This window comes from Lycium barbarum, chromosome 4 (assembly GCF_019175385.1).
Source record: "Lycium barbarum isolate Lr01 chromosome 4, ASM1917538v2, whole genome shotgun sequence".
NCBI lineage: Eukaryota > Viridiplantae > Streptophyta > Magnoliopsida > Solanales > Solanaceae > Lycium > Lycium barbarum.
The window spans coordinates 124,847,071-124,863,717 of record NC_083340.1 but is presented as its reverse complement, the minus strand read 5'-3'; positions in this window follow the sequence as shown (position 1 = coordinate 124,863,717).

The following is a 16,647-nucleotide window of genomic DNA, read 5'->3' as shown; positions in this document are numbered from 1 at the left end:
TAGGTCCCGAGAATGTTCACGAGGAAGAGGTTGGACCTGCTCAGGCACCTCCATGGTTTATTTCTACACCGGTGACGCAGGATGCTTTAGTTTGCATTTGGGGCTACTTCGAGGGTATGGCCCAGGAAAGTATCATTCCGGTTACACCAGAGGGTTCTCAGACCAAGGTTGGAGCTCAGACTCCGGCGCAGATTGCTGCAGGATTCAGGACCTCAAGGGCACAACCAACTGGCTATCCAGTTTCCAGGTGTTCTAATTTGGGGTATTGCTATTCGTCCCGTTGCCCATCCTACCATGTCCGTCGATGAGAAGAAGAGGTGGGATAAGTTTGAGAAAATGAATCCATCACAATATGATAGGCATCCTGATGATGATGCCTATGAGTTTTTGGTTAGTTGCCACGAGCGTTTGCACAATTTGGGGTTGGTTGAGTCCAACGGAGTTGATTTCATTGCTATGCAGATGGTTGGCCCTACCAAGCAGTGGTGGAAGGTCATCGTTGAGACTAGACCAGCTGGGTCACCTCTACTTACTTGGGCTGAGTTCTCTCAAGTGTTTCTAGAGAAGTGGGTTTCCCGCAATTTGAAGGATGAGAAGCGAAAGTAGTTTGATAGGTTGGAGCAGCGTGGGATGTCCATGACTGAGTATGAAATGACATTTCACTCCTTATCTCATCATGCTTTGACTGTTCTACCCGATGAGACAGAGAGGATCAGGAAGTTCATCAGGGGATTGTCGTATCACCTTCGAGTCGCAACGACTAATGTGGCCTCTTCGGGAGGTACTTTTCAGCAAGTGGCGGATGCCTCTAAGAGCGTTAAATCTATCAGGCGTAATGATTTTAAAGATATATCGGGCAAGAAACCCCGCAGCTCAGGCAATTTTGGAGGCATCTCATCCGAAGATAGAGGTTATCAGGGGAAGGGTTATCCCCCCTAGTTTAGCCGGCCAGTTCAGGCGGTGATTTAGACTTCTATCAGTGGTTCATCGAGTCGCAGTGGTTAGTAGTTCGGGACAGGGTTCCCAGGGTTCTTACTCCGACCCGGAGGTCGAGGTGGTTATTCAGGCCCTTCTAGCTCTTCTTAGCAGCCTTTATCCTGTCGCGAATGTTTTGAGTGTGGTGATATCAGGCATTTCGCTAGAGATTTCCCCAAGCTTAGACAGGATGGTTCGCATCTCGGTCCAGATACTTCTGCAACCAGATTAGCCGCACAGCCGGCTAGGGACGGTGCACAAATTAGTAGAAGGGGTTCCTAGTCCGGTAGGGGTGGTACTCAGGCAGGCCGTGGTGGTGGTCGCGGAGGTTCTCAGGCCGAGGGTTGCCGTGCTCAGTTCTATGCATTCCTAAGTAGACCAGAGGCAGAGGCTTCTGATGTTGTCATTACATGTACTATTTTGGCTTGTCATCGGTCAACTATAGACTTATTTGATTCGGGTTCTACATATTCTTATGTGTCTACTTATTTTGCTTCGGGTTTGGATATGATGTATGAGTCACTTGATGTCCTCGTTAGAGTTTCTACTTTGGTTGCGGATTCCGTATTGGTGGATCGGGTGTACCGATCCTGTGTTGTGACCTTGATGGGGTATGACACTTGGGTTGATTTGATGATCCTAGACATGGTAGACTTTGATGTGATCTTTGGTATGAGTTGGTTGTCCCTTTATCATGCTATCTTGGATTGCCATTCTAAGTCGGTTACGTTAGCTATGCCGGGCATTCCTAGGTTGGAATGGAAGGGTACGGTTGGTTCAACACCGAAGATAGTAGTATCCTATCTCAAGGCTCGACGGATGGTTGAGAAGGGGTGTTTGGCTTATTTACCCTAAGTTCGAGACACTAGCGCCGATACTCCTTCACTTAAGTCGGTGCCGGTAATTAGAAAGTTTCCCGAGGTGTTCCCTACTAATTTACCAGGTGTTCCTTTAGATTGCGACATTGATTTTTGCATTGACTTAGAGCTGGGCACTAAGCCCATTTTCATTCCTCTTTATTGGATGGCTCCCGCTGAGTTGAAGGAACATTTGCAAGACATGTTGAGCAAGGGATTAATTAGACCTAGTGTTTCCCCCTGGGGGTGCTCCAGTGTTGTTTGTGAAGAAAAAGAATGGGTCCATGAGGATGTATATCAATTATTGGCAATTGAACAAAGTCATAATCAAGAACAAGTATCCCATTCCTCGGATTGATGATTTATTCGACCAGCTTCAGGGTGCATCGGTTTTCTCTAAGATTGATTTGAGATCCGGTTATCACCAGTTGAAGATTAGGAAGGAGGATATACCTAAGACAACTTTCAGGACCCGTTATGGTCATTATGAGTTTTTAGTCATGTTTTTTCGACTGACTAATGCCCGACAATTTTTATGGATTTGATAAACGATGTTTTCAGACCGTATTTGATTCTTTTGTGATTGTATTCATCGATGATATGTTGATATACTCCCATAGTACAGTAGAGCACGAGCAGCATTTGATGATTGTGCTTGAGATCTTGAAGATAAGAAGTTGTACACCCAGTTTTTTGCAATGCCCCGTAAGTTTCTAGGCTTACAATTTCAGTAATTACGGGTTTCACGACCCAAATCGGAGGGCCATGACGGGCATCCAGGCCCTACCTGCCGAGCACCGCTAATCATACTTTCATATCATAATCATAAAACAAAAGTGGACCTCGAGGGTCATCAAATGGAAATCTGCTAAATCATAAGAGAAATATGCTGAAAAAAGGATAAGCCAGAAAAGACATACTATACAACTATGTTGGACCAAAAACTGTGCAAGCCGACAAGGCTATCGTGGAATACTATACAGTAAAAAAATATAGGTCGAGATGACCATACAATGTCTAACTATACCATGACTTTCTACTAGCCTCTACTGGAGTGTATGACATAATAAGGTCAGGACAGGGCCCCACCATACCCGTATGCACACAAAAGTATAACGTACCAAAAACACAACCTCTACTCCAGAACAAGAGGAGTGCTCTAATATCAGCTGAACAATAACCTACAGTGGTGGATCGTCAATCTGTCTACCTGAACCTGAGGGCACGAAACGCAGCGCCCCCATATATATATATATATATATATATATATATATATATATATATATATATATATATATATATATATATATATATATGTAACGCCTGTCAAGCCTCTGTGGGTATCCCATCATATCATATCGGCCTCTGTGGGCATTATCGTCGTCGTCATCATTATCATCATGTGACCAACTGATCAGGTGGTAGTGCGTATATAATACCGTCACCTTCTCATACCCCATATATATTGTACATAATATACGCGTATATATATATATATATGTGTGTGTGTGTGTGTGTGTGTGTGTGTGTATAATGCAATGCATGAATATGATAAGAGTACATCCTTAATTTGTCGGAGTGATGTAAGGTTGTTACACCTCTGAACATCATTATGAGATAGCATTTTCATCAATAAGTGACTCTATGAATCAATCTGAAGAAGGACTTAGTGAAAACAATATTCTAGAACATGAATCAACATGGAACATCCCTAGCTTCTAAGAATAGGATCATTATGGAGTAACGTTACATTTACATTCCGTTCATAAGGACCATGCCAAAAGAAGGAAAGTTAGCCTTAACAAATCTCAAGTCATCGAAGCAATCCAACAACGAGCTTATCATTACTAGAGCGCCAATCCTATAACAAAGGAATACATATACAACTTAGATGGCGCTAGTATATCACGTATATCAAGTGATAACTCGATTCTAAAGTGAAACGAGCAGCATTTCCCCTTCTTCAACATCCATAACATATTCAACAACCAACCACAACAACAAGAAGCTCATAAAAGTCCCTTATAATAAATTCACAAGTATTCCAAGGTACATATCAAACAATCCAATATACGCTTCGTATATGACACTTTATACACTTCTTCTTTACTTATCCATCAAGCAAAACCATAAAAAAATGACAATAACGTCAACTATAACTAAATTAGAAGGAAATCATTCCAATAACACCACAACAACATGATAAAAATTAGTCCACAACTCAACTTATAGTTCATAACAAGTTTGAGCTTTTCCTTTCATGATATCCATCTTTAACTAGTAGGTTAAGGCTTAATAACCTCATAACATGAAGATAAAAATGAAATATTGCCTCCAGAGCTTAAGAACTACTCAAATCCAAGGTTACTTCACCCTTAAGTTCCTTCTAAAACTGCCACAAGAAGCAATACTAGAATCCGAGGCACAATCTGAGGCTTTCGTCACTTAATACTCACTTTTGATCTTTGATTTATCTTAGGTTTAGTTGGAATAGATTAGGGAGAATTCTAAGGAGTGTTTAGGGTCTGTTGGTAATGACAAAATAAGATGAAAATTAATTGGGGTCGATTTATAGAAATTAAAAGATTTGCGCTGCCTCCATTATACGGTCCATATAATGGTATACGATCAGTATAATGGACCGTATAATGGTCACAAAATACCCTCCCTTAGTGTTACCGTTATATGGTGGGGGTTGGTCCTTTCTATGAGCCGTAGAACATTCTGCGGTCCACATAATGGCTTCCCAATGCCAAACTTAATCGAAACGTATTCTGGTCGATTCGTTTAACCTCTAATCCTTCCATCAAATATTAAGCATGAAATTAAACCCTCGTATACTCAGGATGAACACCTCTAATCTCATATAACCTCAAAGATAATTCTGATCTCCAATTTCATAGCAACCAACTCATGGAGATGCTTAACGTACAAAAGTACGGGGTGTAACATCCTCCCCCTTGGAAACATTCGTCCTCGAAGTTAGTATCCTTAGAAGTATACAGAAATTTTGCCAGAGTCTCCTCTATAATCACACCACTACCAACCTACCACACATCCCAACAACACAGTACAATGCCACACAGGGCTACAACAATCAATAACAACAACGGTCCCACACGACCAACAAGTGTAACTGACAAATAATACATACCTGAAGACGATGATGTCATAGTCTGCATCTGTTCTGGAGCCGAAAACAATTGAGGATATCCAGATCTCATATCATCCTCGGCTTCCTAAGTCATCTTTTCTACATACTTATTCCTCCAAAGTACTTTTATGGAAGCTACATCTTTGGTTCCCAACCTAGGAACCTGGCGATCTAAGATAGAAACACGGACTTCCTCATATGACAATTGCTCTGTAACCTGAACATCCTCTACGGGCACAATCCTGGAAAGATCTCCAATGCACTTGCGAAGCATGGATACATGGAAAACCGGATGTACAGACTTCAAGTCGGAAGGTAAATCCAACACATAGGCTACTTGGCCTACTTTACGCACAATTCTGTAAGGATTAATGTATCTAGGGCTAAGCTTTCCTTTCTTACTGAACCTCATGACACCTTTCATAGGTGATACCTTCAGGAATACCCAGTCATCTACTTGGAACTCCAAGTTTTGTCATCTATTATCTGCATAAGACCTCTGGCGACTCTGAGATACTAGTAACCTCTCTCGAATGTGCTTAACCTTCCTCACTGCCTGCTGAACCAAATCAGGCCCTATCAACATTGATTCGCCGACTTCGAACCATCCGATAGGAGATCTACACTTCCGCCCCATATAAGGCCTCGTACGGGGCCATCTGGATACTGGAATGGTAGCTATTATTATATGCAAACTAAATAAGTGGAAAATAATCATCCCAGCTACCTCCAAAGTCTATCGCACATGCTCGTAGCATATCTCAGAACGTCTGAATAGTACGCTCAGCCTGCCCGTCTGTCTGGGGATGAAATGCTGTAGTGAGGTTCACCTGTGTCCCTAAGCCTTTTTGGAAAGATCTCCAGAAGTTAGCTTTAAACTATGAACATCTATATGAAATAATAGATACTGTAACACCATGAAGTCGCATTATCTCCTTAATATATAACTTTGCATAATCTTCGGGGGAATAAGTAGTCATGACAGGTAGAAAATGTGCTAACTTTATAAGCCTGTCAACAATCATCCATATTGAATCAAGCTTATGCCGAGAACGGGGAAAGCCTGTAATGAAACCTATATTGATCGCCTCCTATTTCCAAATCGGAATCATAATATTTTGCAGCAACCCATCGGGCTTCTAGCGCTTAACCTTAACCTTCTGACAATTAGGGCGCTGAGCTACAACCTCGGTTATATATTTCTTCATCCAGTCCCACTAGAAAAATTCTCGGATTTCATGATACATCTTCGTCGTCCTTGGATGAATAGAATAACGGGAATAATAAGCCTCTCCCATAATCTGTCAGTGTAATCCTGCAACATCAAGAACACACAGTCTGTCTCAATATCTGAGGACTCCGTCTCCAGTAGTCTCAAATGGTGTATTTTCCTTCTGAGGAGTTGTATCTTTATAATGGACTAGCATGGGATCCTCGTACTGGCGCTCTTTAACCTCAGCTACTGCTGAATCCTGAATAGTAACTCCCGCATCTCCCGAGTCCAATAATCGGACTCCAAGGCTAGATAACTATTGATGCTCATGAGCTAACTCCCTCTTCTCTGGCCGCAAATAGGATAGGATACCCATGGATCTGCGGCTACGGGCATCGGCCACTACATTTGCCTTCCCTGGATGGTACAGAATGTCAATATCATAATCTTTCAACAGCTCTAACCATAGCCTCTGATGCAAATTCAACTCATTCTGCTTGAAGATGTATTGAAGGCTCTTATGATCGGTACATATATTAACATGAACATCATATAAGTAATTCCTCCAGATCTTTAACGCATGAACCACTGCAGCTAACTCCAAATCATGGGTCGGATAATTCTTCTCATGCTTGCTCAGCTGTCTTGAAGCATAAGCGATAACCTTACCGTGCTGCATCAACACACAACCCAATCTGACGCTCGAAGCATCACAATAAATAGCATAACCCTCTGGTCCCTCTGGAAGTGTCAGAACTGGCGCTGAAGTCAGTCTGTCCTTCAACTCTTAAAAACTCCGCTCACAAGCATCAATCACTGGAACTTAGTTACCTTCTGAGTCAGCTTCGTCAGTGGTGCAGAAAGGGAAGAGAAACCTTCTACAAATCTCCTGCAATAACCTGCCAAACCTAAAAAACTACGTACCTTTGTCGGTGTCGTGGGTCTAGGACAAGTCTTCACGGGTTCTATCTTCTGCGTATCAACCCTGACGCCTTCATCTGATATAATGTACCCTAGGAAAGTCGTAAAGTTCAACTAGAACTCACCTATAGATAACTTTGCATACGACTTCCGATCCTGAAGGATTTTGAGTACAATACGCAAATGATCTGCATGCTCAGTCTCTGATTGAGAGTAGACCAGGATATCATCAATAAACACAATCACGAACAAGTCTAGGAAGGGTCTAATATGTTGTTCATCAAGTCCATCGATACTGCTGGAGCATTAGTTAGACCGAACGACATCACACGAAACTCAAAGTGACTATATCTGGTCCTGAAAGCTGTTTTCGGAATGTCTTTCTCTCTGACCCTAAACTAATGGTAACCTAACCTCAAATCTATCTTCGAGAAATATCTGGCACCCTGGAACTGGTCAAATAAATCATCAATCCTTGGGAGCGGGTACTTATTCTTTATCATCACCTTATTCAGCTGCATGTAGTCAATAAACATCTGCAAGGAACCATCCTTCTTCCTTACAAAAAACATAGGTGCTCCCTACGGCGATGTGCTAGGCTTGATAAAGCCTTTCTCGAGTAAGTCCTTCAATTGCTCCTTCATGTCCCTCAACTCAGCAGGTGCCATCCTATAAGGAGGAATAAATATCGGCTGAGTATCTGGTAAAACATCAATAGCAAAGTCAATCTCCCGCTCTGGCGGAAGGCCTGGAAGCTCGTCTGGGAATACATCTGGAAACTCATTAACCACTAGAACAGACTGAAGAGCCGGTGACTCTGCTTCTGCATTCTGAGCTCGAACAATTTGATAAATACAACCCTTTGTGATCATCTTCCTTGCCTTGAGATAAGAAATAAACCTACCTCTCGGCGAAGCTATATTACCTTTCCATTTGGGCACTGGTTCTCCTGAAAACTGAAATTATACCATCTTTGTTCTGCAATCAGCATTAGCATAACAAGAAGCCAACCAGTCCATACCCATAATAACATCAAAGTCCACCATGTCCGACTCAATCAAGTCTACCACGGTATGGAGATTTAAAATTATAACTACATAGTTCTTGTATACTCTTTTAGCTATCACCGGATCTCCAACAGATGTAGACACCTCAAAAGTTCGAATCATTTCAGGCTCTATCCCAAACTTACCAGTAATAAAAGGAGTGCCGTATGATAAAGTAGAGACTGGGTCTATCAGTGCATACACGTTATGGGAGAAGACTGATAATATACTTGTAACAACATCAGGCGACGACTCAAGATCCTGCCGACCAACCAAAGCATAAATGCGGTTCTGAGGACCGTTTCTATTCCACAAGTCCATCAAGCTTCTAGGTAACCACTTAACAACACGGGCAACAACTCAAGTAAATCACTAACCAAGAATTCGATGAGATGATGTGCTATGCGATGATGTAAAGTACAATACAAATGAAATGCAATGCAGCATTATGCAAATGCTATGCAATGTCCCCCAGGCCTCCTTTCTTAATCATACACACATGCTAAGGGCAATGCCTCAAAGCCATGACCCATGAGGGACCCGCAAAGTCCATGTACCCTAGTTACGACAAATGTTCTCAGACACGAGCACTCTCTCACTCTGGTAAATGACCTTGGATCACGAGCACTCTCTCGCTCCAGTAAAGACCTCGGATCACGATTACTCTCTCTCTCTCTTTTAAGCTCTCCGACTAATATCTCGGAGGATACACTCTCACACTTCTCATCATTTCAAATCACAATCATATCAAATCATATATTTCAAATACGGAATGCATGTCATGCGTGAAGTCAACCTCAACAACACTGCATATCATAGGATCCACAGATACTATCCATGAAATGCAAATCAAAACTCAATTTATCCATATTGTCCTTACTCTTTCATGAGATGAGTGAGATATCACGAGACAAAGATAAATACATCAAATTCACGAGTATAACAAACATGGTGACAAGTACACATAACAACATCTATACCAAACCAGTGGATTCTTCATCACAACCATGTTCGAAGGCATTTCATGCTTTCCCCATCAATAACTACCATCTACATGCACTTCACTAATTGGAGTCTAAATATAAGTAAGCCGTAAACTACCTCGAATCCGAACAGGTGCTACGAAGTAATCCACTTGAGCCTTTCCTTTCTGAATCCGAACATGTGCTACGAAGTAATCCACTTGAGCCTTTACTTTCTGAATCGCCTTAGAATAATCAAAGTCTATCAATATAGTATTCTAAGTTAGTATACGAGTCTAAGGACACCCAAATCAAAATACTTCTAAAATGACTCAAAAAATGACTCCGGGCCCACAAGGGAAAAATAAAAAATTTATGCAAAAATTTAGCTTACCCAAAGTCTAGGAAGTGAAAATACCAAGTTTCATAAGAATCTAACCCAATTCGATGTCCAGTTCCACTAACTTATCAAAAACCCTAATTTGTGACAAAACCCACAAATCAAATCATTTAAAAATCCATTTTGAAGTTGAAAATCGAGTTAGAAATAGTTTACCCAAGCTTTATCAAGCTAATAATAAGGAAATGTTCCCAAAACTATACATGATTAGTTAAGAAAATCCATTTACTAACCTAGGGTTTATGAGTCATCAAAGCCTCATTCAAACAAGTTTCCCACCCTAAAAATCCTTAATTAATCCAAGATAAAAATCATAAAGCAAAGATAAGAAATTACCCCAAAGAGGTACCTTGAGAAACCCCTTCAATTTCATACACTACTGAGCTATTTGGTCTTAGAAATGGTTTAGGGACAATGGGTTCGAAATTGGAAAAGATGGGATTAAAAGAGATTTTCTGGTCCAACGATCCCGTATCTGCGGATAATCCCTCGCATATGCGGGATTGCACCTATAGAAGAAAGTCCACAGGGCCGAACCCCACTTAAAATATCAGAAGGCGCGCGTACGGTGAGACTCTACAAATGCGGTCCAGCGCCTGCGAAAAATAAACTGCAGGTGTGGAACTTGCCTTGACTGTCCATCACTGCACTTGCGGACCAGCATCCACAGATGCGGAACCGCAGGTGCGGTCAAAAAAACGCAGGTGCAGTGCACCAGAAAACCAGAAAATCTGGTTTTCGCCAAGTTCAACCCCAGACCGAAACTCATCTGAGACCTCCTGGATACAAACAAAGCATGGAAACCACTCCATAAACATGCTACGAACTCACCCATGCCCTCAACATTCCCAAAAGAGTTAATCTTGACCCTATCAATCCCCAAACACCCCAAACAAGATTTTCAATCAAAAGATCAAAGAACCTCGAGTGCTCGAGAACTGTACCAACCACCCTATCAAGTTATAATCGACTTTCCAGACCTAATGGAACCGACAAAATCCCTAAAAAGACTCATTTACCCAAAGTTGACTATTAGACAACACTTTTGCACTTATTCAACTTAGAAGTTTCTAATTCCTCAAAACCAACCAAGACTCACCCGATTACCTGGGGAACCACGCTATCCATCTCACGAGCCAAATACAGTCTAAAGAAGATAGGGGAAGGGTCAACAGGGGTAAAAGGAGTAAAATGCCTAATATGACCAAACGGGTCGTTACATCATATACCAATTAAACTATCGTTTGTCCTCTAATGATAAGGAAGAGTACGAAAGTAGACGACAACCAAGGAATCTCTATTAAAAACCTCATGAAAGCCTCCAAAGGCAAGAAATATGCAGATAGTACCGCTTGCTCCCTTTATCAGTCAAACTTCCTTCAATTTAACTCACTGACCCAAACTTCCATCTTTCCATACCCGAAATTTCTTACACAACTTATCCCCGAATGTAAGAAATGACTCCGCTTGAATTACCTGATTTGATATAACCACACCTCTGCACGCAATTGGTTGATTCCACAATTATCACCCTAAACACCACAATCCTTTAGCTGTAGCCACAAACCATCGCCCAACCTGTACCGATATAACATTCTGATTGTACTAGTCCTTCTTTCACAACTTTCAAGGCCGTCCTTTACACCAAGAATCCTTAGGACACTTAGACACACCCTTTTAGCCCAAATCATAACATCCTTTCGCCAGAAGAGAATCCTTGCCTTATCTGAGAAAACTCTAAGAAATTCAATCAAAGCTGATTTTATCCCACGCCAATTGTGCTAATCCCAATTCCGTTAGTTTCCTTTCACCGAGTTGAAGCTACTTAGTGGACACCCATCATTCCAATCCCCATAAATCTACAACAACATACCATGTGCATCATCCTAGTGATCACCTTGCCGTGCCAAATCCATATAAAATTGACTAGTCATCCCAAAGACTTCCCATAACCATACATACCCTCTCAATACGTCACCAAGTATTGGTGTAAACCATTATAATTGTCAGAAAAGTTTCCACAAAAAACGTATCATCAATCCCACTTGCAACCTTCAATGAGACCCGACAATGTTGCCATATTTCAATTTTGAACCTAAATCCATTGAACCCATAAAGGTGATTTAGTAGAATACCCATAAGTTTTTCTGGTAATATACACATAGTCCCCCAGCTCTATTTTGGTAATTTCGACCCGGAACGATTGCACAACCCCTCAAATATTACCAATGGTCACCTGAATTGACTCCAAACCTTCACGAAACCAATCATAGTCCCTTCACAAATCTTGTGGAGACTAATTCTAATCCTTTTATCATGAATAATCAATCCTGTGTCATCACTCTAGACTCCAACAACTGAATTTCGCCCAACTTATCAACCTAATATTGGGAAGCTATACCTTCTGACTTAAATCCTCATATCCCTCAATCTACACCCGATACGAGAAACTCTATGAAATCTAAGTCCATCAAATTCCCTTTGTACTTATCTTACTTACTTGCAAATCCGATCACTTGACGCAAGGCCTGTAGCCTTGTATACCACACCTTCGACAATAGAACCTTTAATTGTAATACCTCATTACGCCCTTATCAAGTCCCAAAGTATCACCCTTACAATCCATGTACCCTACCCTACACAACTACTCCATGCATTTAATATCCAAAATACCTACCCACCCAAGGAATCCCGTTGCTTCGAATCCAAATTGTTTCCTTTTCCCAAAGATGTGCCTTATACCTAGCGATTCTCGATCAACTAGACCTTTATCTTAATTCTTCAATTCCTCTACCCCTTTCATATCACATCCAACACCACTAATCGACCATCACTCAAACCCACTCAAAAGTATACAATAAGTCCTGCCAAATAGCTGAGTCAATCCTAGATATAGTTTTATGCCACACACTCAAACAGCCAAGAGTTCCCTTACCTCGCTCGACTTCAGAATTGATTACTTCTCTAAATTCGGCGCTGCACATATATAGTTCTTCACGAAGCCTCTCCACTAGAAAATACTGACCAACTTTGGCTATTCCAACAAGAATCAATCATTGTTAATGCGATACCCCAAACCACCACCAAACCGATTTAAAATCCGTAAGGGGATCCTTAATTGTCGTAAGCACAATCTTACTAACATTCTCATATAACTTCAGCAAAGTACCCTTGCCAACCAAAATCCTTTAACTGAACTAATCCTTCTCCCATCTTAGTTATGAGTTTACTAACCCAACGTTGATACCCAACTGTTCTATAGTGAACTCACCTCCCTCGGTTCCAACTGATATTCCTAATCATTAACTCGAACTCCGAAATGCTCTTTCCAATATGAATTAGTTAAAAAACAATCATTGACCTACCACTTCAAATTTTATTATTGGCCGACTCCTTACTCAAGGGTCCTTAACGATGCTTGCCCGTGAAGAACCACCTCTTGCCTTAATTCACGAACTCGAACACCCATAACAAATCATGCGATTATCCCTCTCGTTCCGACTCGTACCACCAGTAACTGCAGGAACTAGCCGAGTCTTTCCCAACAGTTACAATGTCTTCACCCCTTGTCTAAAATTAGATGCAACTCTTGATAACACCCTTGAGTAGTAAAACTTCACACTTTTCCATCACTAGATTCAATCTATAAATAAATCACCAACCTCGAAATACCAAGCAAACCCATGGTTCAGTTCCCGAGGTGCTTGGGAGCTTTGTGGTCTCTTGGTTGGAAATTTGATTTTGTGGTTGTGAGGGGTTGACCAGGTCAAAATGATCTCTATTGATAATTCCAAAGGCACGGGTGAGTTCATCTTGTTTTTTTACGTTGATATACATATTCGGTTTCTATTCAGGAGGTCTCAGATGGATGTCGGGTTTTGGGCTGGATTTCTGGTGTCCCTCTTCCGCGCGTGTGTTCGCTTTTGCAGGCCCACCTACGCGAGACTTGGACCTTGGACGCGATAGGGTGAGGTGTTAAATGATTCTCCATATGCGAGAGACTCTTCGCGGAGGCGAGTTCACATTTGCGGACAAGGTGTCCGCGGATGCTAAAATAACTAAACAAAATTTCCTTTTAACTCCCAACTTCGAACCCGTTCTTTCCATTGACCAAAATCTTTACCTAGAGAGTGTTGTGGATGAATTTTGAGAGCTTGTAGGTGATTTCATCTTGGGATAAGTTCCTTTGTAATTTCTTGCGATATATTTAAGGCTTAGATTTGAAATCCATGCTAGCTTTCATCTTTTAAGTTGGGGAAGATGGGTTAAAAACCTAAAGTGTTTTATGATTCATTTTTCAATTCTAATGAATTTTGTGGGAAGGTATATTGATTTCCAAGCTATTAATCATTTGAGAATTTAGTTGCTCAGTTGAATATCACCTTAATTCTGGGGTTTTGTATATGGAAAATTGGGGGTTTCCTCTAAATTTGGGGTTTTTCAATTAATAATTAAATTAATGCTAATTGAAGACTAGTTTGTGTTGATAATTAGTATTTGGGATTCGTGAGCTAGGAATTGACCGTTTTCAACTTGAAATCTCTGTTTTACCCTTGTAAGCTCGGGTTTCCCTTTTTAGGGTTCTTTTGGGGTTTTCCGATGGCATAGCAATATGTATATCATTGAATTCTTAATCTAACATAGACCAATTATTTGTTAGACTTTGAGCGTTCAGAGGCAATCCAGAAGGGAAAGGCCCAGGTTTGAGGAGTTTGAGGCTCATGTTCGACTTGTGGTGGGTTATGGCTTACTTTTCTTAGACTTTAAGTAGTGAATCACATGCGTTGTGTAGTTATTAACGAGGAAAGCATGATAGGACTTCCTTCTATCATAGTTGTGGTGTTAAATCAACTAGCTTGGGATGATTTATGATTTTTTGGGCTTGCCGCCGTACTTTTTTCAATTATTGACATGTGTTGTACTTGACTACGTAGTTGTGGTTAGGGAGGCTGTGCTAGTTCTATTTGTTGTGATTGGGATGGAGTATTTTATATGTTTTCATGATAGTTTTGATAATTCGTGCAATGATTGAAATGTCATTATGGTGCTTGTGAATTCCATATCATATTATTGGCATTAGTTACATGTGATTCCTCATTTCTTGCATTCATACATGATCGAAGAGTTATGGAAACAGATTTGAAATGGAAAGCAAGAGAAAGAGGAAAGTAACATTATTATTGCTATAATTCGAGGTCTGTACCGGACGTATAGTGGCTGAGTCACGATTTGAGGTCTGTTCTGGAGGGGCTAGTACATGAATGTCGTGGGTCCCCCATGGGTCATCGCTATTGAAGCGAAAAGTGCTTATAGCACGTGTGTATAGGTTTAAGATATTGATCATTGCATTGAATGGCATCTCATTGCATCGCACTATGGTTATCAAAGACTTGTGATGTTGCGGTACACTCTTGAGTAGGTTTGAGTGATGTTCGGTCGGCATCGATGATTGTGACTTTGAAATGGAATATAGAAAGTGAGGACTTCAGGTAAGGCATAGGTGATCTTGAATCGGTGGGAGTAAGGTACATCTTCAGAAAAGGAAATGACTCAAACTTATAACAACGCAACTACTTAAATCATGTACGAGTTATGGTGACCTTGTAGTATATCTTTCAGATAGGGTGTAAAAGTGATATATGATTGAGGAAGGAAGTCTATGGATAATTCGACATGGGGTATGGCAAGTGCTATAGGACTTTGTGAATGGTGATAAAAGAGATGCCTACTTTAGATGACGTGTGTGCCAAATTTGATGTGGAGGTGAATTGTACGGTACCAAGATAGGTAATTTCAGGGCATCCTTGGACAGATGAGCTAAAGTTGATTGATGAGAAAAAAAATTCTATGATGGAAAGTTGAGTGTATAATTTTGAGGTAGGACTATGTTAGTGGTAGTGGATTGTGTCGAAATGACGGTTACATAGTATGGTGGCGTATTTCGAATACGAATGACTTGAGAGTAATTTGGCATGGTCAGGCACATAGACTGCAAGAATTGATGAATTTGGATTTTGCTAAAGGTATAATAAGGTATTGCACTCAGAGATTTTATGGTTGTGAAGGATGAAGTTCGAGCCATAGGCCTTCCATTGGAATGTTAGGGGTTTCAAACGAGTTTAGTTAAAGTTCAAGGAGGAGAGCTCGATGTGATTAGATTCTATGGAGTTCATAGTAATTTGGTGACTAGTGCGAGTTGAGGAACATGAATATTTAAAGTCCTAAGGTATAGTTCATCAGTTCTCGGTTGACGACTCGAGGAATTTCTAGCTTTTGAGGTTAGGAACAACAACACGAGGATGAGTATCCGGAACAACGGAATAGACTGGGTCACCATAGACTTATGGAAGAATTACTATCTAGTTTATGAAGATTTTGAAATAGTTTGGGAGATTATTGTGGACATTTAGGGAAAGGTTCATTATAACCGGATGGGGTCTGCACATTTAATGGTAGTTTATGGATATATTACTAGGAGATTTATGGCTATTCGAGTAACCCGTATCTAAGATTTTATGGATTTCGGTTCGGGATAGAGGTATGGAAGGTTTTCCCGGGTGTTATCGGAGTTTGATGAGAGATTTGATAATATTTTGTTGATGACAGTCTTTTGGGCATTTCTAATGGTGTGCGCGGATACTTGGTGATGTTTTGAGGAGGTACAAATGGATACCAAGAGTCTTTAGAATGATTAGTTGATTTTCTACGGATTTGGGCGACAAGGTAATTAGTAGGTATGCTTATGTATGGTATTTGAAGATTTGAGAAGAATTGGGCAATGGGTTATGACTAAGTGATTCAACTTCGGGATACAGAACTAACGATATTGAAATTAGCACAATGAGGCTTGGATAAGATCGGTTTTTGGATGGAATCGCTTAGAATTTTCTTCGATAAAGTAAGGATATATTTCTAGCAAATGGAAGTCGTGATATGGGCTTGCGACATATGTCTATGTGGTTCTAAAGAATCTTGGAGCGGAGGACGACCTAGGATGGTGAGAGAGAAGGATTGGTAGAATCAGAATATTTTATCGATACAGGTTAGACAGTGGTTTATGGCTATAACTAAAGGATGGTGGTGGTCAAGGTAATAATTGTGGCTTCAATCGAAACGCGT